Source organism: Zosterops lateralis, assembly GCF_965231275.1.
Source record: "Zosterops lateralis genome assembly, chromosome: Z".
NCBI lineage: Eukaryota > Metazoa > Chordata > Aves > Passeriformes > Zosteropidae > Zosterops > Zosterops lateralis.
The window spans coordinates 18446718-18471353 of NC_139800.1; the positions used below are offsets into that span (position 1 = coordinate 18446718).

Below are 24636 nucleotides of genomic sequence, written 5' to 3' on the forward strand. Positions count from 1 at the left end.
ACTTTGTATTGCAGGTTAGATTAGAAGCTGGAATCTGAATCACTTCAGAATTATTCATACATTTAAAATTTAGACTGTTCACAATCTGAAAGGATTTTTACAATTTACTGTATTGTGTTCATAAACAGAAAAATGGAGCACAAAATAACGTGATCGGTTGACACAAGTTAGTCCCCACGGCCTTCTGTAATTTAACACACCAAGAAACAGGAAGAGTAAATAGAAATTAACATACAAAACAATAAATGCAGGACAACCTGAGAATGGGAGATGCTGAGCAAGAGTGGTAGCACTAAAGGTGTTGACATAAAACACAGGCTACAGTTCCATGTAGCAGCTGAACTGGCTGCCACTAAAAGCCACTGTTCTCACAGCACTGTCTCTGATTCATTATTCATTTCAGTAAAAAAGCACAATATAGTACACGAACAGGATGGTAAAAATTAGATGACCTCATCTTATCCTGAAAGGGGGCACTCAGGAAAAAAAAAAAATCTGTATTTTAATTTTCTAATGCAATTAGGAGCTGGATTGAGAAACAGTAGAAAGGTGCTAACTATTTCTTTATCTCCCTTTGCCTATTTCCAAACTCTAAAGAAGAAAACAAACATATCTCCTTTCCTATTACTGTTGTAACCAGCAACTCTTCAAAATGTTGTTTTACAAAAATATTTTCTCAAATTCAGCTATTTTACCTCTTACTGGTTTCCGTTTCTCTCCGTTCTATTCACTAGCCAGGTTTCCTCTCATGCTATTTCCACTGTTTCATGCAAAGATAAAGAGAAATATTTGCTACATAAACACCAAGAAAAACTAGGATTAATCTTACTCCTTCTGCTCCCTCAAAACAGGACACCAGCAATATAGTACAGTAATGTCAGTGTTGGTGGAAGCAGTGGTGAGAAAAGGACAATGTTTGAGAGCACAGATAGAGTGAATTTTTCTGACCTATCTATCAATAGTTCTAAATTCTTAAATATTAAAGTAATAATTTAAACCTGAGATGTATACCTGAACCTAGATATACAGGGGCAAAAAATTACAAAGAAAAACAAAATAACCCCCCCCTCCCTCCCCAAGTAAAGAAACAAAACACACACAAAGAGAGAAAGGTCGTGGCAACTTTATCATCAATTATGAAAATTACTCCGATTAAAGGCCTCTCACTCCAACTACTGCAGAGACTACCCAGTGATCCAAAGCAGGTAATCTCTGTTTCACCTGTTTCTACCACCTTATCAAAAGTTGGTCTATATAGGAAAATTGGTCAGTTCAAATACTTATATCCCAGTGTTCAAACACGCTGACTGCCCTCACATACCTGGCAAAAAATATATATCTATATACATATAATGAAACCATATACTATAACCACATTAAAATAAAAACATACAATCACTAAGATACACCTAGGTCATTCAAGAATTTCTATCATATTGTTTGGCAGAATCTATGAAACTTTACCTTCACTGCAGCACAGCAGTATAACAACTCTGGCAACCTCTGGTCATTTTCACAGGTACTACTTTAGAGAAAAACACCTAAGACTTAACCAAGTTACTACTACTACAGACTGGAAAGTCAGCAAAATTATCATTGTTTCTATTTTTATACTGTAGAAGAATTACCTATGCTGCTCTCTGAAGAAACAAAGTCAAACTCCACCTGATATTTCACTTGCCAAGAAAACCCCAACAGCTCATTTGAAGGACGTTTTGTTATTGAATAAACTGACTGAAAACAACTCACAGTTGAGGTCTGAAACTTCTGTGCATATATGTAGATATTTAACCCATCACACAACATTGTGCAGAAGAATATATGGCATACTTTCAATTTAATCCTAGTATTCACTGAAAATGATTACTTTTATACAGGTTCTTATTTCAGATATCAAGGGCAAGCTCTTCTCTAACTTGAATTATATTCTGTGGACAGACTGACCTCAAAACTCCAAATTAAGCACACAAGCCTTCTAAAGCATAACATCTTCTGTGTAAAACTCCAGGAATATTTTGGCACCGACTCCAACACTGTCAAGTAATCCTCTTCAAAAAGCTTAATGACCCAAGATGATTCATGACTTACAAACAACAGCATTAGTAAATACTAGAAATTAAGCAGTACTTCAATGCAGGGGCAAGTACAGCCCAGGCTTCAATAGCAGTATTTCTCAGGAATATTTATGGATCCTGCAGATGTGTTCACTGGCCTGTAAAGGAGCAGAAAGTTGTCTTGAGTTTTAAAGGGTGGTAGGCAGACACTCCTGTTCAATATAAGATGTGGTGAACAGGGAGAGGAATTTGACCATTAACTGCATGTAGTTATTTTCAGCCCCTAACATAAGACTTTTAAAAAGATATAACCTTACACAAGAATTCAGTGAGACCTATTTAGCACACAGAAAATCCAAAGTCAAATGCAAAATATACGGTTAAGGCAAGGCCTAAACAACAGAATGTAATAACGCTTTCTTCAAAATATCAATCTGCATGTCAAAACAGTGTATTTTGCTGTTCTTCTGGTTACCTTCAAAAATTTTTTCTTACTGACAATATTTCTTCTAAAATCCAAGATCTCTCAAGAAGTAGTTAGAAAAGGTGTTTCTTAACAATTTATTTCTTAATAATTTAATTAACAGTTAATTAATCATCCACACAATTTCAAGAGTCAAAAGGCACAAGCTGTGTGAGCTGTCGAATGGTTGAATGCAATGACCTACAGTTGGTCTCCATCTAGGAGGTCTTTTCCAACCAAAATAATCCTGTGATTTGAAGCTGGGTATGACCCCTGACTAGCCAAGAAGACTGTTTTCTGAAGGTACGGGAAAATTTAAAAGTTGGAAACTTTTAAAAAGCTTTCGTTTTCTCAGTCATACACTCCCTACATCATTTTACCATGTTCTGCACACTCTTCAAGCTAAGAACGTGAAAAGCTGAGAAATTATACTCAGAGATAACTTCAAGTACAGAGAAGAGTGATTACCATTAATATTAACATACGATCTTGTAGTATGTCTCTCACTGGTTTAACACATTCAGTCGGATAGACAAATCCTTACGAAAATTAATAAAGTCATTTCCAACACAGTAATGCATGCCCTCCATTGTTTCAGACAACAGACTGAAAGGCAACTGACGTCATCATAGTGAAATAATCAAATATTCTGAAAGGCTATTTTTTAGGAATCAATACATTTTTTGTTAAGAGTCACAGTTTGACTGCCTGGGGTTTTTTCCGCCTGGTACTCAAATCAGTTTTCAAACTAAACATTTGTTAGTTCTATCTGTATTATATACACACTCAGACAGGTAATGCAAGCAAGGTTAATGATATCTCCCCAATCATAAAAATTTCTAGCTAGTAACACTTCTTAGTAACAGTACTTAAATTAAAAACTTTTTCAGCTTCAGTAAATTAAAGCTGTAGTTACAAGGGTGTCTGGACAAGAAATATCAAAAGGAGGTCTAAAAGAATCACTGTAAAACTAGAAAATTTTAGTTAAAAACTAGAGCATTTCAGATTTCATTTTCACAGTTAAACTCCTGCATATGACAATCTATTTGGTAACATGATTTAAAACTAATGCAAAACTGTATTTCCCATCTCAAACACAGAACATGGGAAGGAAAAGATATATAATCCAGAAAGGGCTCTTCAGTCAGTATGTAATGACTGCATGCAACCGTATTACTATAGATATTTAATCTTTTTTTAAAACTGTCCTTTCCACAGATTCAAATTAACTTGCAGTGTTAAGGAGGCTCTTACCACAACACATAAATAAAACTTGATAAAGAGGTTTCATTCACCAATTTTGAAACAAAGTAGCTTTCCTTACTTTTCCAGGTTTGGAGAGTCAGAAGATTATAGCTGCATACATTAACTATTTCTCACTACAATTCAACAGCTCTGAATAAACTAGTTTAATAGACTCATTTAGTGTCAGTAATTGCAAAGCTTCTGCACTACCTATTATGGAGAAAGTATCACTGTTCAGATAAACAAAGTACCTATTCTATAATTTAGGAGAGGGTGTGCACTGACTAAGCGTGGTCACTCTTAATGAACTTCCTTGCTCTGAAAAGAGATTTAATTTCACATCATCCATAAAAGCTTGGATTTACAGTCTTTATGCTTCCCTAGTACTATACTGTCAAATTTGTATAATTAAACCACCAATTCCATAATACAGAAAATTAGTAAATTCAGCTATGCTTCAGTGATTAGCATAGTTTACCTAGCTGGTCTTAATATAATTATTGCCCCCAGAATATTTTTTTTTTAGTTTAGGGAAACTTAAATGTAGCACACTCAAAACTGAGGAGCTGAAAATGACAGATGTTCATATCACAATTGTCTTGTCATATGAACCTGACAAAAAAAAAAAAAAAAAAAAAAAAAAAAGAATATATATATATATATATATATATATATATATATATAGAGTAGGCAGGGTTATGGATGAGAGATAAACTGAAACCACAGACAACTCTCTGTGTTTTGTACTTTCCAGAAACATATCTGGTGAAAAAAAAAAAAACAAACACGTTCGTGCAAGGCAAGTGAACCTTCTCCTGAAGTCCTTGAGATCTCCTGAAATACCTTAATAAATATGCCCATTTAGTAGAAAATTTAAATAATTCATGAGATCAAAGCTGTCTAAGGCTTTCTGAAGTGGACCATAATGGGATCTAGAAAATAACTTGGAAAAGCAAGAAGCATCCAAGACTGGAAGATACCTTACAGTTACTAACTTATACATGTACAGAAACAGAAATAATTAAATGGCCAGTTTTAGGACATTATTCAGATTACATTAGTGCATATGAGACCCCAACAAATACAGTACAGGAAGGAGATGCTGGTGAAAATCCTACTTCTCTCATCTTTCGTGACTAGAGAGAAAGTATTTATTCTCTTCCCGAACACCTATTAATTCATATTAACACCATTTAATTCAATGAGAATTTTTTTTATTTAGAATGCTTCGCTGAACTCTATTATATGTCAAAGTGGGCACATCTTAGAAAATATTTCCATTTAAATCAACTTTAATTTAAAATCACCTAGAACACACTTAGAATCACAGAACTTAGTTGTTTCAGCTTTATAACATTACAGTATTTCTAAAATAAAACACTTTAATTACATTCTACAATTGCAGCTCTAGTACACTTCAATTTGAATTTTCCCCATAAATATCACTATGTTGCTTTCAAAGGTCAGATTAAGGATTTTTACTGATGTAAGATTTCCAAAAACAGAGATGCTATACACAGTTTCTGTTTTGCTTTGAGCAGAGTCTCATCAAAAACTGTACATTCCATACAGAGAGAAAGTCCTCACTAGATTATATAACTGCTAAAACTTAATATAAGCAATAAAACAAGACAACACTTTAATACGTGTTAATCCATTTTACACCAAAAGCCAAGAAAATAAAAGATCCAGGCAGAATTATCTGCTTCTATTATATTGAAATGTGTAAGTTGTTAATATCTTCTAATCAGCCAAAACATTTCTCAGAATCTAGTTTAGCAACATATTTTGAAAGTCAGTATTCACAAATTGTTTATGAATACTTATAATCAAGCACTGCAATACCACAAAACAATTAAATTCATTGCAAATCAACAACAAAAGCTCCCTCAGAAATCGAATTTTCTCCCACAAACCTACCCAACTTACTGACATCAAAAATACCTCTCTTTATATTTTACAAGGCAAGAAAGTGACCATCTAGTTCATGTCACATACTTGCAAAGCTCCAGCCTCATTCATACTTCACTTTACCAGTATCTTATGTCAATACTCCAAAGAAACAGAACAAGAAAAAATTTATTTCCCTGTACTCCCTGAGCATTCTTCCATAACGTGGCTTCTTCACTGGCTTACTAGATTTAGCGATTAAATAGCCAATTGCACAATTGTGGGAGAGGGTGGGAAAAGAGACAGATGAGCAAGCCTTTACTAAAGAAAAATTACTATACTTTTCTGTAAAGTAGATATTTAAACTGATATCAGAGAAATGCAAATATCTAAGTCTCAGTGTAAGGGCAGCTTGGTTTAGGTTTAGTTAAGCCTGTTTTCAATTTCACTTACTAAAGTATTTACATGGCCTTTCCAGAAAGTATATTCTAACTATGTTATATTACAAACTCTTACTTACAAAAGCAAGGAGTCAATGAAGTTGACAAACAAAAAACATGCCAAAAAACCCACTAATATGTGAAAGAAAATAGTGCTGTTAGTAGTAATTGTTCAAAGAAATGTCTGGTGAAACCTGAGAGAAGATAAATGCACTGCTACTGCTTCTCTACTCATTCACGTACAGCAACTATTTTTTCCATATTTATATAAATAAGCCACACCTTCCAATATGAGAAAGTTCGTAATCAACTAATGACCAAAACTGAAAAATTTGCATTTTCCTATTTGTGAACTTTATTTGTATGGTATAATTAGGTGTATCATTTGATTAAATTGATTAAATAAAAACCCATGTGCATCCTATATCTAAATCTCTAAATTCTAAAGTGATGAGCTAACATAAAATAAATATGCCTTAGGCCAGGGACACTAAGTTCCAAGTTCTGGGCTGCACAGTCGACTGTTACAAGCATATGGGGAATGCCCAAGAACTCCTTCATGAAGGTTCAGTTAACCCTCACACCACAAAAATGCACACTGAATCCTTCTATCCCTGACAATCCAGATGTTCTTCTTTATCTTTTATGTACTTTATTCTCCAGGTACTTCATTCTAAACAACAACCATCTCTTCTTAAAGGTTTGATCCTCACTACTGTGGAAGAGAGGCCTAATTAAAGCTCTCAATTTTACTGAGGCTTTAATACAAAACTTTTGACTAGAATTTAGACCGCACTATTGTCCCAGCTGTTGCTAAGGTAAAGGTGAACTGTAGCCCATACACTACAAATACATGGATAATCACAATTGAACATGCAGAAAATCAAATTAATGAATAAAGTGAAGACTAGGTAAGTGAGTCATGCTTAATTTTTTAATAGAATTTACACAACTGGATGCCGAGCACTTTATTTTCATAACCTATTGAACCACAATAATTTGCAATAATATTTTCCCTTTTTCTAGGAAGGGAGTGGATTTTAAAATAGAGCTAAGTTATATTTGAAGTGTCACAAAGGATCACAGAATATTCTGAGCTGGAAGACCTGCAAGAGTCATCATAAAGCTCATAAATGATGATCCACATGGGGATCAAATCCCCAATTTTGATGTTATTAGCAGCATGCTCTAAGCAGCTGAGCTAAATTTTACCTATCTTGAAAAAAAAAAATTAATCCCTCATAAAATTATTATCATTGTATCTTCTTGTTTACTTTAACACTAAACATTTTAAAATATCCTAAAATAAGTGTGCTACGTTTTTCAGATCGCTCTCTATAAGAGACAAGTTCACTCTCTTATAAAGGCAAGTACAGTTATAGCTGTTTGCCCATCATAAATCACTGATGAAGGAAAATAAGTACGCACAAAGATGTAAACCACACCACTGCTAGAAATATATACTTGTAAGGCAGTACCTTTGACAGAAGACTAAAGCTGATCTTTGCAGTCTTTCCTGAGATGCCGTTGAAAACGCACACCTTTTAGAACAATAGCTCAATCTTTCTGCTATGAAACATTAATATTATTTATCAATTCACAGGCTCATTTTGGAGATTTTTCTAAATTCTCTGCAGTTTTGCTAGAATCCATTTGCTTTTTTCCAAACTGAAAGTTATTTTAGTACAAAAGAGACCTAGAAGCTACACATCTTTTTGGGAATATTCTAACAATTCAGAAGCATAAAAAATTAAGGATGATACTTTTCTAACTTCACTCATACATCATGTGAAGAGAAAGCAGGAGCATCTCAAATGGATCAGACCTCAAATACCTTAGATTTGCATCAAGACTGACATATACATACACTAAAGTAGGAATAAGGAGTAGCTAATAGTTTTTCATTCTTATTTTGGATGCCAAGGCACCTATGCAGGCAGGCACACTAACCATTAGTTTTTGACCTATTTCCCAACAGAGTAATTGCTAATTTACCATCCTCTGTGACTAAACACACAACTGAGAGTAGGACACCTTAGCAGAAAGGTAAGGTAACTATCTGTTCCTTTGTGAACAGATAGTTTACATCCAGAAAAAAATAAATCCTTCACATTAAACTCCCAGGATATGATTGTGGGACACATCTCAATTCGCAATCCTTTTTTGTCTTTAACAGTTGCAATGGGAGACCATAAATTAGAGCCTGAAGAACCTAAAAGTAGCCTTCCCAGGCCAAATGTTTGACATTATTGTCTGCATTTTTTGGCACTCATGATAATATTAATGTCTGAGACACAAATTTATACAGTAGTATTCTGTAGTATTCTGTACAGTACTGAACCCGTATCTCACATAATTCAACATTCATTTACATTTGTGTCTTCCAGATTCATATCACAAGGAACTTGAGCTCCCCCCACTGCTGATTATTCCTACTGTTTACTCACAGCAAACATCCTCTTCCACATTTTCTATGACACTAACTGTCAAGTAGGTACTTCTTATTTCTAAAAGATTTTATGGTGAATTCTCAAAGACAACTGTCTGCTTTTTCACGAGACAAGTATCTGAGTTATTACCCAAAGAAATACATAAGCATTTTACACAGGTGTTTATATTAAAAAAAAAAACAACTTTCAAGTTATCTGATGCTAAATAACACACCACTGATAAGTGTATTAGCAAGCTAAATGAGTGATGAATTTATTGAACTATGTTCAGAGTTCAGATAGTTACTGCAAAGCAATCACAACTGGGAGCCCACCACCAGATTTCAGCAATTAGCACTCCAGACCACAACCCACTCCCACCTCCTCATTCCCCCAAAATACAAACATTTTTAAGTTAAAAAGATTCACAAAACACTCAACAATGATTATGAAAAAAAAACCAACAAATTAACCACAGAACAATACTAAGTAGCTACAACTGAATCACAAGCTGTTGTTAGCCTTAATGAGCAAATCTAATGTAAAGAAATATCATGTAGTATCTAAAGAAATAAAGAGCTATTCTGTCTTGTGTACACCCACTATTTACTTATTTCCTTATTTAAGGAAGCAAATACGTTGATATCAATTCTAGGTAATCATACCTGTGTAAATCCACTGAAAGTAAACCATTTCCAAAACTATAATTTTAAAGCATTATTAATGAACATGCATGTAACTTGATTTACAGAATATTTATAAATCATAATCATGCACAGGAAACTAAACTGAATTCTTCATATCAAGGTAACTGTCATTTTGCAAATAAAACTTCTAAGTTCTGTACAGCAAGTTTAATGTTTTTGGTAACTGATGCTGTTTCTACAGGGTCACCTTTAAAACTAAAGTATGTCAATTTTCTAATTTTTGTTTGATTCATTACAAAATAGCATTAGCATGTAAGGATCATCATAAACCTGATGTTTCTGTCATGGTTTAAAATAATTATGTGCTATATCTATAACTAGCTTTATGATATCTTCTATCACAATTTCAAAATTTGTGTATTTTACAATGATTTGATTTGTCCTTCCCAGAACATTTGTTCCAATTTACACCTGTATCAATAACTAGGTGAAGGTAGTAGACCTTAAATGCTTTTGTTTCAGACAAATACTGTTCTCTCTCAAATTTTATGCAGGGCTACATGGAGTGTCACACTTGGGCAAACTGAATAGTCCAAGGAGATTACACTCTCTAGTTTACTCTGCATCAGCTGACTTTCGATAATTGTAAATAATGCCCATGAAAAATGCAAATTAATCCAATCTTCCTCAGCCAGCAATTAAACAGGCCTAAACTGATCCAAGTTATGTGCAATTGCCACATGCTACATATATACAGTTGAACATTCACTATAACTGAGCAGGCAGTAACTTCAGATTATCAGGACTTGTGTTGAATTCTCAGAAGTCCACCTACAGAGCTTTTTATAAGACTTCACTGACTAATTGTTTATCAAGACATGATGAGGAATTTGCTTAATACCATGACATCATATGTCTACTTTGTGTCTACAGAAAACATTTGCTAGGAATAAATACAAACATCCACAAAAAAAAAGAGACAATTCCTATTCTGAAGTTTACTAATTCAATGCAAGCATTTAATATGCCATTAAATTAAATAAATGGTTCTCTTTATTCTTTCTCGAGGTTGCAGGCTAAAATTATAGTATGATGTGAAAACTGAGAATGTTTACTTTCCAATAGTATGATGGCTTGTTCATGTAATGATATTTAGTGAAATACAGACAAAACAGTCTTTAAACCATTCCATTTTTATTTCAATTCCTCAAATATTTTAATTATATTTTCCATGGTAAAAATAAATTATCTATTTTTATAAATAACATGACTAAATTTTACATCATGCTAGATAGAATGCCAGAGGGAATTACTCCAATAAGTAAATATGCAGAGTCATAACCCTAAATAATCTTCCGTAATAGTGACTGTAGAGTGCACAGTGTGTTCCTACAACTCTCTAAGCCATTAGTCACCTAACTTATCACCAGAAAAGTTCACTACAAACTTGCTTCAGTGTATTTCAGAACTAAGCAGCACCTGTTTTACATGTAAGTCTGGGAAATCTTCATGGTAGGAAAGTCAAGCCATACACACACTTTGGACATACCTAACACAGAAAATTGATTACTTGGCTCTGTATACCAGCCACTGCCTCCAACATTTCATTTAAAATCTCAGGAGGACAGAGACTGTACACTTGCTTGAGATATTAGACAGATTCTGAAATCTTCCTCAGTAGCAGGACAGTCAAACATGCATTTGTCATTACTTCTTAGTGTCTTTGACTGGTTCTATATCTTATGCAGAAGTGACCACTCTCTTATCCTCCTGCTAAAGAAGTACTACATCATAGTGCAAAGAAAATTAATTAGAACAGGAAAAAACTTGAAGGAGAGAATAGGATTTTCAAATAAAGTGATTCAAACTGAACTCCAGGACATAAAAATCTCTCCAGTGTCTTCTTTAGACTAACCAATAGGGATCCCCAACTTAGCACAACAGGACCTGAGTTCCATTCTGCATCTCACACATCTCAAACTTCCAACTGACATTCAAGGGCTGACCTTTTCAACAATATCAAAACAAAGTCCATTTTTGATCTCACTCCAATTCCTTTCTATGATGTAGAAATCAAGATTGAAAATTTTACTGATTGCACTCTAACGGCTATTTTACAAGACAATGCTTACAAATGCATCACGCTAAATGCATAGCTGTATGTTAAAACTTATAATTAAAAGTGTTAGAGGCATGAGAGACAAAAACATCCTCTAAAGCAGAGCACTCAGCACTGAGAAGCTGATATCAACAAATACTAAAATACTACTTTTTCTGAGTATCAACTCAAAAGTTTCTAGACTTCTACAGGAAATCCCACATCTCCAGGATGAAAGTCTTTGCAAAGTCAATCAAAAGTTAATAAATGTCCCTTGTCTTCAAGAATTTTGACACAGTCCATGGATTATGTAATTGTGCAACACTTCTCTGTCAGCCCCAGGCCCAATCTTCCTCCAGCTTACAGGAGGGATGTGCTCTGGAAATGAATCAAAGGCTATTTGTAAGGCTATTCGTAACACTTCAATTCCAAGTAAAAACAAAGAAAATACAAAGGGAAACAGGCTTCAAATCAGATAGCAGGAAACAGAAAAACACTACTTTTTGGAATCTCATTCTATTTTTATTACCAATGGTAAACATTTCTGTGTTCCTTTTATCATGCAGGCTCCAAAGCCTAATTTGAACAAGCTCTGATTAGTCATATTTGTAACCAAAATGAACAAAATCTGTTTTACTATTACCATACAAATCATGATGCAAAAAAACCCCAAACCCAGTTAATTTAAGGTTCTACGCTTGTTCCAGTTAAGACTTCTAAAATAAAGAACAACTTCTTCATCTCAGTATTCAACCTACATGATTACATACTACTCTCAAAAACATTTTAAAAAAGCATTTGTGGAGCTTAATTGTGGAATTACAATATTCCAGTACAGACCACAGAAAAGCCTATGAGGAAATTAGGACTTCTGTCTCTGGAGCAGAGCTTCATGACATGAAACAATTCAGGCAAAAGGCTACACACTGAACACCAAAGAGAAATCAAAATGTTTAATAATAAAAGACAGGACTGAAAGCCATCTCAAGAGTTTATCCCTTTCCCCAAGGCAGAATCAACAACATCTAAGGCAAATACTTGGAGACATTCATATAACCCGTTGTGTTAAAAAAAATTAAAAAACAATTCAACTTATTTTACACAATCAGTGAAACAGACATCCTGTTGTCAACAAAAAAGAGATGATAGACTTAAGAGTACCGCAATGCATTCACATAGGTGGCACACGTACCTACACAGGTAATCTGAATGACAGAATCTCCTATCATTTGCTCTTACAAGAACTAGTCCAGGTTTCTGAGGTTTTTGTTTTTTTTTCTAAGTAACTTACTCAGGGAAAAGAGAATTTTTAGGGGAAAAAAAATTAAGAGAACAACAACAACAAAAAGGACAACTCAAACAATGAATTCCTCTGTGCGAAATAATGCTTCTTTGCTTAGCCAATCCTTGTTTTGTACTTCTGGCTTCTCAGGCAATTTCTTCTCCTTCCCCTCTCTGGCCTCTCTCAGAACACACTTCCCATCCATTCTCATGCCTGAACTGCTTTCCTTGACTGTACAAGCAAATCCACAGTATCTTTTTGCCTTGGCTTCCTGATAAGGCTGTTTCACAGCTCTTGTTTTATCTTTCTTAAGGGCATTTGTATCTGTCCCACCAGCTCCTTTATCCAGTCACTACAGTTCAGTCATTATTTCACAGAACAATAGAATGAATCTGGGTTGGAAGGAGCCTTAAAGGTCATCCTCCCTGCCATGGGCAAATACAGTTTCCACTAACCCCATCCAACCTGGCCTTGAACACTTCTAGGGATGGCACAGCCACAATTTCTCTGTGCAATTTATTAAGTGTCTCACCACTCTCACAATAAGAAATTCCTTCCTAAGACCTAATCTAAACCTTCCCTCTTCTCACCTTAAGGCCATTCCTTGCTGTCCTAGCACTCCATGCCCTTGTAAAAGATCCCGCTCCAGCCTTCATGAAATGCCACACTTAGGTACTGAAAGGTGCTATGAAGTCTCTCCCCAAAGCCTTCTTTTCTCCAGGATGAACAATCCCAGTTCTCTTAGACTGTCTTCATAGGAAATGTTGACCATCTTAAGGAGTGGCCCTGCTCCTTAAGAACTTCAAAGGTCCTGCCTTCTCCCAATTCCTACCTTTCAAACTCCAGTCCCTCCTCATCTGCGTAAGTCCAGTTCCAGTCCACTGCTTTCCTTCTCCATATGCTCACCCTTCTGTCCACCTGCAATTTCACTTCTTGTCTTTTACACATTCAAATTAATCTGCATTGTGGATAAGCAGAGAATGGACACCATAAAGCTAAGACTTTGTACATCTATCGCATTGTTTAGAACTTTTTAGAAAAGCTCTGTTGTGTATACAAAATTTTTCAACAATAGGGCCTACAATCAGGGAAGTCAGATAATTTTTTAGACACTAATAATTTGCCCAATTTTTGAAAGCTTTTCAAATGGCAATAAAATGCATATCCTTAACGTAAAAAGTCATCTCACACTGAAATTCTAAACTTCTTTTCTCAAAAAACAGTGGTGCTCCAATTGCTTGAAAAAATTATCAGGAATAATTTTTAAACATTTTTTCCTCTATCCCAACCCTTAGAAGCCAGTGAACTATGTTCACTTTAATCATTATTCAGAGAATAAGTAAATAAAGGGCATTCATTCAGCATGGAAGATTTTGGACCAAATGACTGAAATTTAGCAAAGTCAGAAGTAAAATCATTGCCTTTAAATAGTACATCAGTAATGAGGAAACTGAGAGGAGAACCAGTCCTACCTACATGCAAGGAGAAACATGCATTCTTAAAGTCAGCCAGTAACTTTGTTAAGCAATGCTTCAATCCTCGTAACTGCCAAATTTTAACAGGATAAATAAAGTTTGCTATGCTGCAGGTTATGCCTCAACATGAGTTTTTAAAAGAAAGTGCCAGGAAGAGCCAACCATTACTGAGCACACTAGCAGGAAAAAAAAATCTCTTTTCTATTATTTCAGAAGAAGGGGAAAAAAAGGAAATACAGCAATCACACAGTAAAAAGCAATTACATGACCTTAGTTTTAACTAGAAACTTAACAAACATATCATCAAGCAGATTTTAAATTTTTCCTTCAGAAAAAACCAAAACAACAAAGTTTAAAAAAATCAAAGATTTTAGATCTTCACAAATAACTCCCCATAAGTTCTCACCACAGTCTCATTAGAATCTCATCAAAACTCTTCCAGCTTTTAGACTACAAAAAAGCAGGTTCCAAATTATTTTTTCTACAGCATTTTTTTTTAAGTTAGCTGCTGTACATAGCATCTGGTAAGGGGCCCCCTAAATTTTTCCTCCTATCCTCAGTATCCAGAAAGCATATCTGACGAAAAAGTGAAAGCAACACATCTGAATGGAAAAAAACATGAAAGAAGTCTGGACAGTCTTATTAAGTCATAAGACTTCAAAACAAAAATTCAGAGACAGAGTATTTGCAACCTCATCCTTTCTGAGGTCAGCACAGAGGAAAGACTAAGTTCAAACATGAGAGGTAGAGATTGCATTATCATAGACATATGTTTGTTATTCAGTGAGCTTGACGGGGAAAAAGAAGAGAAAAAAGGCCAGTTCTACAAAAATAAGCATCAAAGTAATAAGAAATCTCGGAATTTTGGTTGCTCTTACCTATATTTTAGTTCCTTGTGCATTGTGGTAGTTATTGATTAAATAATCATATACCATTTCTTGTTACTCACAGGATCACTGCCCAATATATGGCACATTACATATATGTCATAAAACACAAATTAACAGAGTAAAAGGATGGAACGTAACACTTTCTTACTAAGGAATTTGAATAAAACACCATTAGTTAAACAAATTCACTGAGAAGTTCCACATTCAAGACATCTTTTGTGGAAAACTGACATTTATGAAAATCAACTCTTCTTAAAAAAAATCAAAAAACAAGACCAGAAAAACCAAAACAAACTAACAAAAATCTTCCCCAAACATACTCTCACAGAAAACCTTCACAGGTAAAGAAGTTAGTAAAACTGAAGTGCTACTTATTCTGCCTGTTCCATAATGTACTCCCAGCCCCTGAGCCATGCTTTGAGCACGATATAAAAAGCCATAGGGGAAGAAAAAAGTTCAAGAACTTTTGTGCCTGATACAATCGCACATTTGGGCCTCTACTTCCTACATCCCCGAAGCAATCTCCCAGCTAGGAATGCACTGAACTATACCTCAGAACAGCCTTGCTGCACTAAAGTCTTAGAAGAGCCTGACAACTGACTGACATCGCAGGGGTCTGACCACTGGGCGCAGAGGTAGGCATTCAAGCACTCTACACCAAGTGCAACAATTACCAGGTCAAGAGCCAGAGCTTTATGCCCAAGAACACCAACCCAATGCTTAAGATACTCTCCAACAATAATTAGCAATCCTACATAGTAACAGTAATGTTTTGTATCTCTGTGTTCAATATTGTAGCCACATCATTTAATTACTTGAGGGATTTGAGTTACAGTCTACCTCTCTTCTCCCTAATAAACTTTAAAAGATACATGGTGATTCTTTTCTAGGTTCTCAGGACAGCAAATCCGGTTTTCTCCAACTGTTGGCATGATCAAGAGAGTTGAAACGTAATAGATGTTTAAGGCCTTCAGTGAAAACCCATTCTATACTTCTTAGGGCTTCAGGAAGAGAAGGAATGAGCCTAACAAGTTAAAGTGTAGAACACACATGAACAAAAATAATGCCAACAAAAACAATGTTACAAACTTCCTAAGCACTGTAAAGCAACTTCAAAATCTGAAGGGTAAAGCACGTCACAACAGGTAAGATTCATAAGCTTTTAAAATTCACTATTTTGATTCTGTTTCAGTCTTTCATCTATAAAATTGAAAAAGTATTTTACAGATGTGAAAAACCAAAGCTCTCTGCTGTCTGCAAAGCACCTTATTATTTTGCAATAACGCTACAAATTAAAATATGAAAACACTTCAGCTTTCCTGAAGGACTGAGATGTACACAGCAGGTAATAAGGCGTCAGGCTACACACAGAATGATAAGACTATAAACTAGATTGTAAGAATATAGTGGTCAGCTGGCATTTCCCAGGCATGCATGAGGCACTGAACCGGGGCTGTGAGGGTAGGGCTGAATACTGTGGTGCCATTAAAGGCCCAGCTCCCCAGTCTGCTGTTTCCTTATATGACTGACTCCCTTATTTTGCAGCCTAGGGCTTTCTGACACTTTGTCTAAAATGCATTGCATGTCTACACATACACACTGCTACAAACCCAAAGTGCTTCAAATTAAACCACAGCAATCAAATGAAAAATTTAATTATCTACTCATATAAAAAGAATCCAAGATCTCTGATTACTTAAATTTAAAACTGATACAATTCTAAAGGCCAAAAAAAAAGACTTTTTCTAGAATTTTTTATGACTTCAGCATGAAAACTGGTCTTGGATAATTATATTCTTTTGAAGTTATTTGTGTAGACCAGGTAATCCCATTAAAATACAGTATCAGCAACTATGTTCAATCTGACTGGAATCCCTTTTAGTTTCTACATACATGTGGACCAAAATCCTTTCTTCCCTCCCCTTTGCTAAGGAGATTTGCCATGGCTAACATTAGGGAGAGGAAGTGAAACACAAATCACAGGTTCTGCACAATCTCCTCAAACGCAATTTCCTTACTCATGGGGTGTCATACATGTCAGTGTAAAGCACTTCTTTCACACCTACTTGGGGGGTCAGGATCAGCTACTAAGAAGTACGTTTGCAATACAAATAAAATAAAAATATAGATATATTATATTAAGGACTTTGCAATTGTTAAACACTTTGTTTTTTATTATTAAAAGGAATCATTATTGTACAGAGTTATTAGCAACAATATACAGGTACAACCAATTTCAAGCATTTCCTTGCAGGTATCTCTTTGCAACTGAGTGTTCATTACTGCTGATGTTCCAAAATCAGAAGCTAACCTGAACTACTTCTAATAAAGGCAAATGAAAAACAAGATCAAAAATAAGTGGTATGATACTGACATGGACATTCTTTCAAATATTATATATTCTTAGTGTTTTGTAAATAGCCACCCTAATGCCAGATGACCCACCTCACACCTATCATTCAACAAATTCTAAAGTTATCACTACTCATACTTTTCTGATTAAGTATGCCTATAGTTGTTATCCAAATTACACACATTCATGAATATTACACATTCCTCTAACACAATTTCTAGAAATCATAAAGTCATGAATTTGAAGACTTGAATTCTTTCCTAGGTCTAGATATTCAGGATATAAGTACATATTTTTCTCTCTAGTTACAGTAATTATCCAGAAACTTCATATGTTTTGTGTAATTTTCACAAAATATTAATATAAATTTGATATAACCAGTTTAACACTTTGTAATATAGTAGACATGAAAGTCCAGTTGCCACTGAACATATAAAAACAGGAATAAGATGTCTAGCTCAAACCAATTCATATTTTTCTCCTAGCATCCTCCAAAATATAGTTTATTTATATTGTAGAGGACTATACGTATGAAACACTTTGGATTTAAGTTATATTACCTTAATTATCACACTAACACAACAACATAAACAAGAAGCTTCTGTCCTACAGAAATTACTATCTATGGCCCAGATCCCACAAGAAAAGTTATATGAACATTTACATACATGGAGTCTCAAAAGTGTAAGGTTTCATGGAGTACCTGTGCTCTTATGTAGAATAAGGATCTTCAAAAGGACTTAGTTATATAATTTTGCTTATCTGATCCTGTCTGTTGCTTCCAAGTCAAAACTTGAACATCGCAATTTTTTAAAAAAATTATTATTTTACTGGCATGCCTGTTCCCATGTCTTGATTTTTAAAAAAACAGCTTGAATCGACAGCACAAGGAAGAGATTTTTGTTGGAATAACTATATGTAAAATATTCAAGAAGTTGAGAGAAAAAAAACCCAAACTGTACAGAGGAAGCAAATTCAAAATGTACAAAGCAGGAAAAAGTACAAAATAAAATGTAGAAAGAAGCAATTTTCTCTTTCTGATAAAATAATAATTACAACTAACATCTTGAGAATAATTAATTTTGTATTTCTGTAACATCAATAAAATAAATACATTGTCCTTAAGCAGCTAGCTGTTATGATAAACACTGGACCATAAGAAGCTCCTAACATCAGGGAAAAAGTAGTATGAAAGTTCCATAGGCCTGCTTCACACATAGGCTCTTAAATATGCTAAAACATGCAACACAAAAGAAAAATAAGTAGTCTTATGAATATTTCAATTTTAAATATTTCTGTAAAACTATATAAACTGTGATCAAGCAACTAATTCAAGATTAACTACGTATGGCTCATAAGAACAAACCCAAAAAACTAATTATAAATAAAAACAGACAACATCTTATATTTCCCTTTATAAATACACGCATTTTTCATTCCAGAAAAGTGCATCCGTTCTGATAAAAAAAAAAAAAAAAAAAAAAGTGCTGTAAACACAACCACACAACCCTGGCAAGATAAACTTGACAGGAACTGTGTAACTACAGTAGCTCATTTCCTGTTCATATCTAGAATATTTAACGCAAACCTCCTTAAATGAAAAATCAGTCAGAAAAGTTCACTACTGTTAGCTTAACAAATACATTCTTCTTAGAACGGCAGCTGCCTGAAACGCTAGGGCTGTAATGTCGCTTCTTGATGATGAAAACTACCCAAGAACTACAACTACTTCTGCACAGCCCTTTCTTTCCTGTGAAGCAGAGTTACACTCGGTCTCCATGCACGCTACCGGGAAAAGCAAACAGCAATTCCGCTGTTACACACCGAGGTGGGGACAGTTAGAGACGACTAGTGGCTCCCTCTGCATTTCACAAAGTTTAAAAAATAAAAAGCTGCTTTTTCGAACTGTAAATGGTTCCTCCCGACGCACGTAGGCCTGAGGCCCTGTTGCAAACAGTGTCTAACAGGACCAGGCAGCACAAAGACAGGAATGGGAGATTAGTGGGAGGAAGGGAGGCCGGGATTGGGGCTCAGCAGGATCTTCTGGCTTTTTAAAATTCAAACTGCTCCCTGACCAATACAAATCACGGACACGCTACTGACTACTACACGGATTTACAGCATTAAAAACATGCCTTCTACGTGACAGCTATATTAACTTCAGCCTTTTAAACATGTATCAGGGCACGCGGGAGGCAGGATAGCAGAGTTTTATTTACAAGACTCAGAACACAATGTGCCAGAAAGTTACTCTATTAGATACAGTGACCATGTATTATAACAACAAATCTACCTGAACAACTAAAAAACCTGCTGAAAATTTAACAAATTATGTAATATTAATAATCGTTTGCCACTAACAAAATTCCTTTCTACAAGGATGAAAACTATGTATCTTAAAATTTCCTACAACTATGTAATTTCTGTAGAAGTATTTTTATTAGTCCACAGGGTGTTTGTTTAAATGTGCCTGAGTTTCTAGCAACACTTAACAACTCTATCACTTGTAAGTCCAAGACTTACTTTATCATAAATCAGCTACATTTATTTATAAAGACTTGAGACTAATAAACAGTAATTTTCAGAATACATCTGACCTGAAAAAAATGACACCTAATTACATATTCAAACACCAGGGACACAAACAGCCAATAACAACCTCGGGATCTCAAGGTGATATAGCCTGACAAAAAAAAAGATGACACTTTTTAAGCATTCCTCACATTTCACTTAAATAAATTTACATTTGATTCTCAACTTCTTTGGTTAAAAATCTCATCTTCACCTTGGTCCCTTAAATGTCATAAACGCAGCACTTTACACACGATCCCTTGCCTGTTTTCCGTTTGCTAGAAGCAGAAAATGGTATTTTTCTTTTAACATATATTCCTGTAACATATACAACACAGAGACACCAAAATTGTGTGGAGTACCTGACACAATATGCTTGCCTATCTCTATTTTCTGGGTCTGCAGGTGTCCGTGTTGTGTCAACCATCCTTCAAGCACTATTTTATGCTATAAATATACTAAGTCATTAACATACTAATCAATAATGTTATTCAGAAATAAACGTCTGCAGATTATAAACCCAAAAGCATTTAAACTTTTGAATGTTCAGAACACACTTGGTTAGAAGAACAAGGTAATAGCAAAGAGAAGTGGCATTTTTGTTCCTGAGTATTTACATTGTCTCTCCTCCCCTATGCTTCCACTTACTCCTGGCCCACTTCAGAGGGCTGTCTCCGCTGGGACCCTCCTTCCTTGCCCTAGGTGAAGTTGTAAATATGGCAAAGGATCAGTGCACATTTACGACTAATTGTATTGTTTCCTCCTCCTGCTGCTGCTCTTTTCGGGTTGAGGCCTGTCACTGAGCAGCCGCTTCGCCTTTCTAATCCCCGAGCTGGAGTAAAGGCGCTGGCCGGCGGGCCTGCGCCCTCCGCCGGGCCTGGGCCTCCCGGCAGCCCGGCACGAACCAACCTCCTCCGCCAGCCCCGACCGAGCAGGAAGGGGGGCTGCGAAATAAACACCTCCGGTTGCCACTTGCTCCCCTCTACCCCGGATAACAGCTAATCCCCTCTGCTCCCGGCGGTGCTGGGCCGCTGGGCTGAGAGGCCCGGCCCGCTGCTGGAGAGGGCAGGGAGGGGAAGGGGAGACAAGGAGGGGGGATTACCTGAGCAAATCGGAGTCTGAATCCAACGAGAATCCGAGAGAGGGGGAGAGAAATCCGCCCCCCTCCCTCCTCAGAGGAGCCGCCGCCGCCGCTGGGCCGCCGCCGCCGCCGCGGAGCAGGAGGAGGAGGGGAGATAATATAACAACAATAATCCGGGCCGGGAGGGGGGCTGGCTCCTCTTCCGTCTCCTCCTCAGTGCAGCGAACATGTAGAGCCGGGGGGTGTGCGGCCGAGGCAAATCCCTTCCCCCCGAGCCTGCTTCACAACATCAACACGGGCCGGGCCGCGCCGAACCGGTTCCGAGCCGCGCTCCGAGCCGGAGGGAGCGGAGGGTGGCCGAGAGGCAGCGCTGCCAAGGGGCCGCCGCCGCCGCCGCTCCCTCCGAGAGTGCGAGCGCAGGAGGGCGGGGAGGGGCGGCCTGGGCACGGTGAGTCGGTACCGAGCGGGGGGGCAGGGGGAGAGAAGGGCGAGGATGAGGAGGGGGAAGGATCCTGTGTGTGTCTCTCTCGCTCCCTCTCAGAACAAAATGCCGACCGGAAGTGCAGCGGCAGGAATGACTCCCTCCACCGGCGCCAAACACCAGCAACCTCCCCCTTCCCTCCGCTGCCTCCTCCTCGCCCGATCGCTCCCTCGCTCCACCAGCGCCGCTTCCGCCGCTGCAGCTGGCGGGGCTCCTTTGCCTCGCCTCTCCTGGCAGAGCCTCCTCTGCGTAGCTCCTCTCCCTTCCACACCCCTCTGGCTGCTGCACGACTTTCTCTCTCTCTCTCTCTTTTTTTTTTTTTTTTTTTTTTCTTCTGTTTTTGTTTTCCCCCTCCCACCCCCCGCCTTTTGGTGCGCGGAACGAGACCGAAGTTTACGCTTAAGCCTGCGCTGAGGATTTGTCAAGAAGGGACCGTTGGAAAAAGAATACACGTTTTGGTGTTTATTTTTTGTCCTGCCTAAGCATGTGGGGAGGACAAGGAGGAGGACTGTAAAGTGCTACCTCGCAGAAGGCAGACCTGGAAAGGGGCCTTAAACTGAACCCTCAGAGGCGGTAGCCCCTGCGGGTGGGAAACTCGCTGGAGTTACTGTCGACGCCCATGCCCTTTCTGTGTGGATGTGAGAGGCCGCGCCGCAGGAACCGAAACACCCGCTACTCAAAGCATTGCCGAGGCGAGGTATTTCCAGGTGGACATACGGAACGGGAGTGGCTTTCAAAAACGGCTTTTTGGACGAGCACTGGGAAAAATACCGATGTTCAGGTGAAATGTCCTTGCTGGAGGCTGAGGCTGGAAATATTTTAATTGTGTGTTGTGAAGGAGTGTTTGGAGAAAGAGCATGTCCTAATCTGAAAGACTTTCTGGTGTTCCTCTGTACAGGTAAAACTGAATAATCATAAAACAGGGTACTAATGAAGAAGCATTTCTATCCCATGGATTAACTATGTCTTTTAGTACTCACTTAATGTAATTTTGCTGCTCAGTACTTGGACAAAAATCCTTTCATTTCTAGAGGAAGCACTGCTGGTCTGTCGACTTCAGGAATCAGCTGGACACAGCTGTAAATACCCTGTGACATATAAACACACCCTTTCAGCGCTGAATGAATGTTATTTGCACAAAGGGATAAAATTTTACATCAGTGCACCTGAATCTCCAGTCTTAGGATTTTTTGAATAGTGCTCTGTCTTTAATACGGATTTCAAATGCCTCTCAAGCTTAAGCTATTACAAAATTCATAATTTTGGATGAAACAAAGTTTGGTTTCTAGGTGTATGTGTTTTTGTTTAAAAGTACAGAAATGAAGACAGCACTGGAAAATACGGTAATTTAGTGGTGGAAATACTATTATCTAATGGCACATATTAACAGAAACCGAGTAAACTGGGTTCAGAAAAAAATGTACTGCAGACCTTTGTTCCAAGTTAATATAAAAGGTCCCAATCCTATAATCGTTTATACATTTATAACTTCAAGTTATCCATTTGAAATAAAGGAAAATAATTCGTGTTGCAACTGGTGTCCTTAAGTCTTTGCACTTAATTTAATGCATTTCAACTCTGTAACTCAAGGGGAAAAGTATTTACTTTTGAAATAAAATAAAATATAATTTAATGAACTACCTATCTGGAGTTCATGTACCATATATATGTCTACTTATACATCAATGAATTCTCAGGAAAATGTACTTCTAAAATTAGAAAACTCAGGCATACTATTTCAATCTACTTTAAGTGATTGTTACCAATTCATGTTGATGGAGTCTTTCTGTGATTTTAGTAATCTATTTAAATATTTTTTTTTCTTAGCTGGTGAATTAACATGTAAATAAAATACAGAACATTGAAATTTTAATTTTGAAATGCCAAATATGTTTTAGAGTTTACAAACAGCATCAGGCACATCATCTATTTGATTATGGTTTCAGTGAGAATATCACTAGACCACTTAATGCTTTTAAAATACCATTCAACTAAAAAAACCTTGTGGAAATGGCTGTTTTACTTGAGTAGTCTGCTGTATAGTACTATACTTGTACCTGCACAAGAGAACAACTAATTTAAGCCGTTAGTTCTTTCACAAGGTGGTGTGTAACACACATGGGCAAATCAGGATTTTATTTTCCTTAAAGGAAATTAAATATTTTTATTCCACTTTTTAAAATGAAAGATCGAATTCTTGGACTGCGTTCAGACAAGTGGTTCCTTGTATTCTGCTTCAAAAGCTCACTCACGGCAATCTGTTTCAGAATGGAGGCTCAGCATATTCCTAAAAACACTTTAGTAAGCACAGGGCTCATGTCATTATGCCTGAAATTACTAGAAAAGTGATAAATCAAGTATTTCAGATTACCTGATAACTACTGCAAAACCCTTTAAACCTTATTTCTGTTCCAGGCCTTAGTCATGGGGTGGGGATGGCCCTAATCTGTATGGGAGGAGCTCTGCAGCCACGCAACCATGACTGTGGCACGCTCAGGAGCATACGCTGCATGAACAAAGCTGGCCGCAGTGTGGAGAGGGGCAGAGCTCTCTCAATTCCCCTGACAAATCCATACCTATGTGGCCCAGAAAATGAACTGCAAGTTTCAGGGTAAAGCTTTTTTTTAATCCTGCTCCCTTTGATGTCAAGGGTGAATGCATCTTTTGCCCAAAACAAACGACCGAGTTCCCATGAATTTAAGCTGTTTATACAGTCTGTTATTCTCAGACTCGTTTCTTGTTCTTCTAAGAAAATCTTAATTCAAATGGCAGAAATTAAAGATCTTAATGTAGAGAGTACTCAAGCAATTTTCACACATCATATTGACAACTGTAGGTATGTCTCTTGCTGCTTTTTACAACTGCTGCTGCTGTGTAGTGAAATAAGTTTCTAAATGCAAAGAGATTTGCATTTAGTATTTGTGAGCATACTGCTGAAAGTAGAGAAGGGACCTCTTTGCCCTCTTCACTCTGATGTTAACTTCCCTGACTGCTACACGTTGTTATTCAACTCCATCAATTGTGGACAGCATGTAATACTAGAGTAAAAATACATCTGGCACCAATATCTTCTTATGTATGATGGTTGTAATTTTTTTTCTGTAGAATGAATGAAAAATGTATTGGTTTTTATCATTTTTGTCTCTTTAAGGGCCAGTATTACATTCAGGTACCTGTCATTTTAAGTTGCTATGTGAGGCACAAACACTGCACTCCGTTTACCTCTTAGTAATTAAC

General features: G+C 36.8%; 1 protein-coding gene across 6 annotated transcripts in view; it reads right to left on the minus strand.

Annotated features, from left to right (window-relative positions):
• Positions 1-23122, minus strand: part of NIPBL (NIPBL cohesin loading factor) — a 142626-nt gene extending 119504 nt beyond the window's left edge. For 5 of the 6 annotated variants that reach the window (XM_083883842.1, XM_083883848.1, XM_083883846.1 and 2 more), the window contains exon 1: positions 20940-21069. The gene's annotated coding sequence lies outside the window, so the exon portion shown is untranslated. Of the gene's footprint in view, positions 1-20939; positions 21070-22379 lie in introns of those variants that run through there. The other variant, XM_083883843.1, reaches the window with a different exon arrangement.
• Between the last annotated feature and the right edge of the window lie 1514 nt (positions 23123-24636).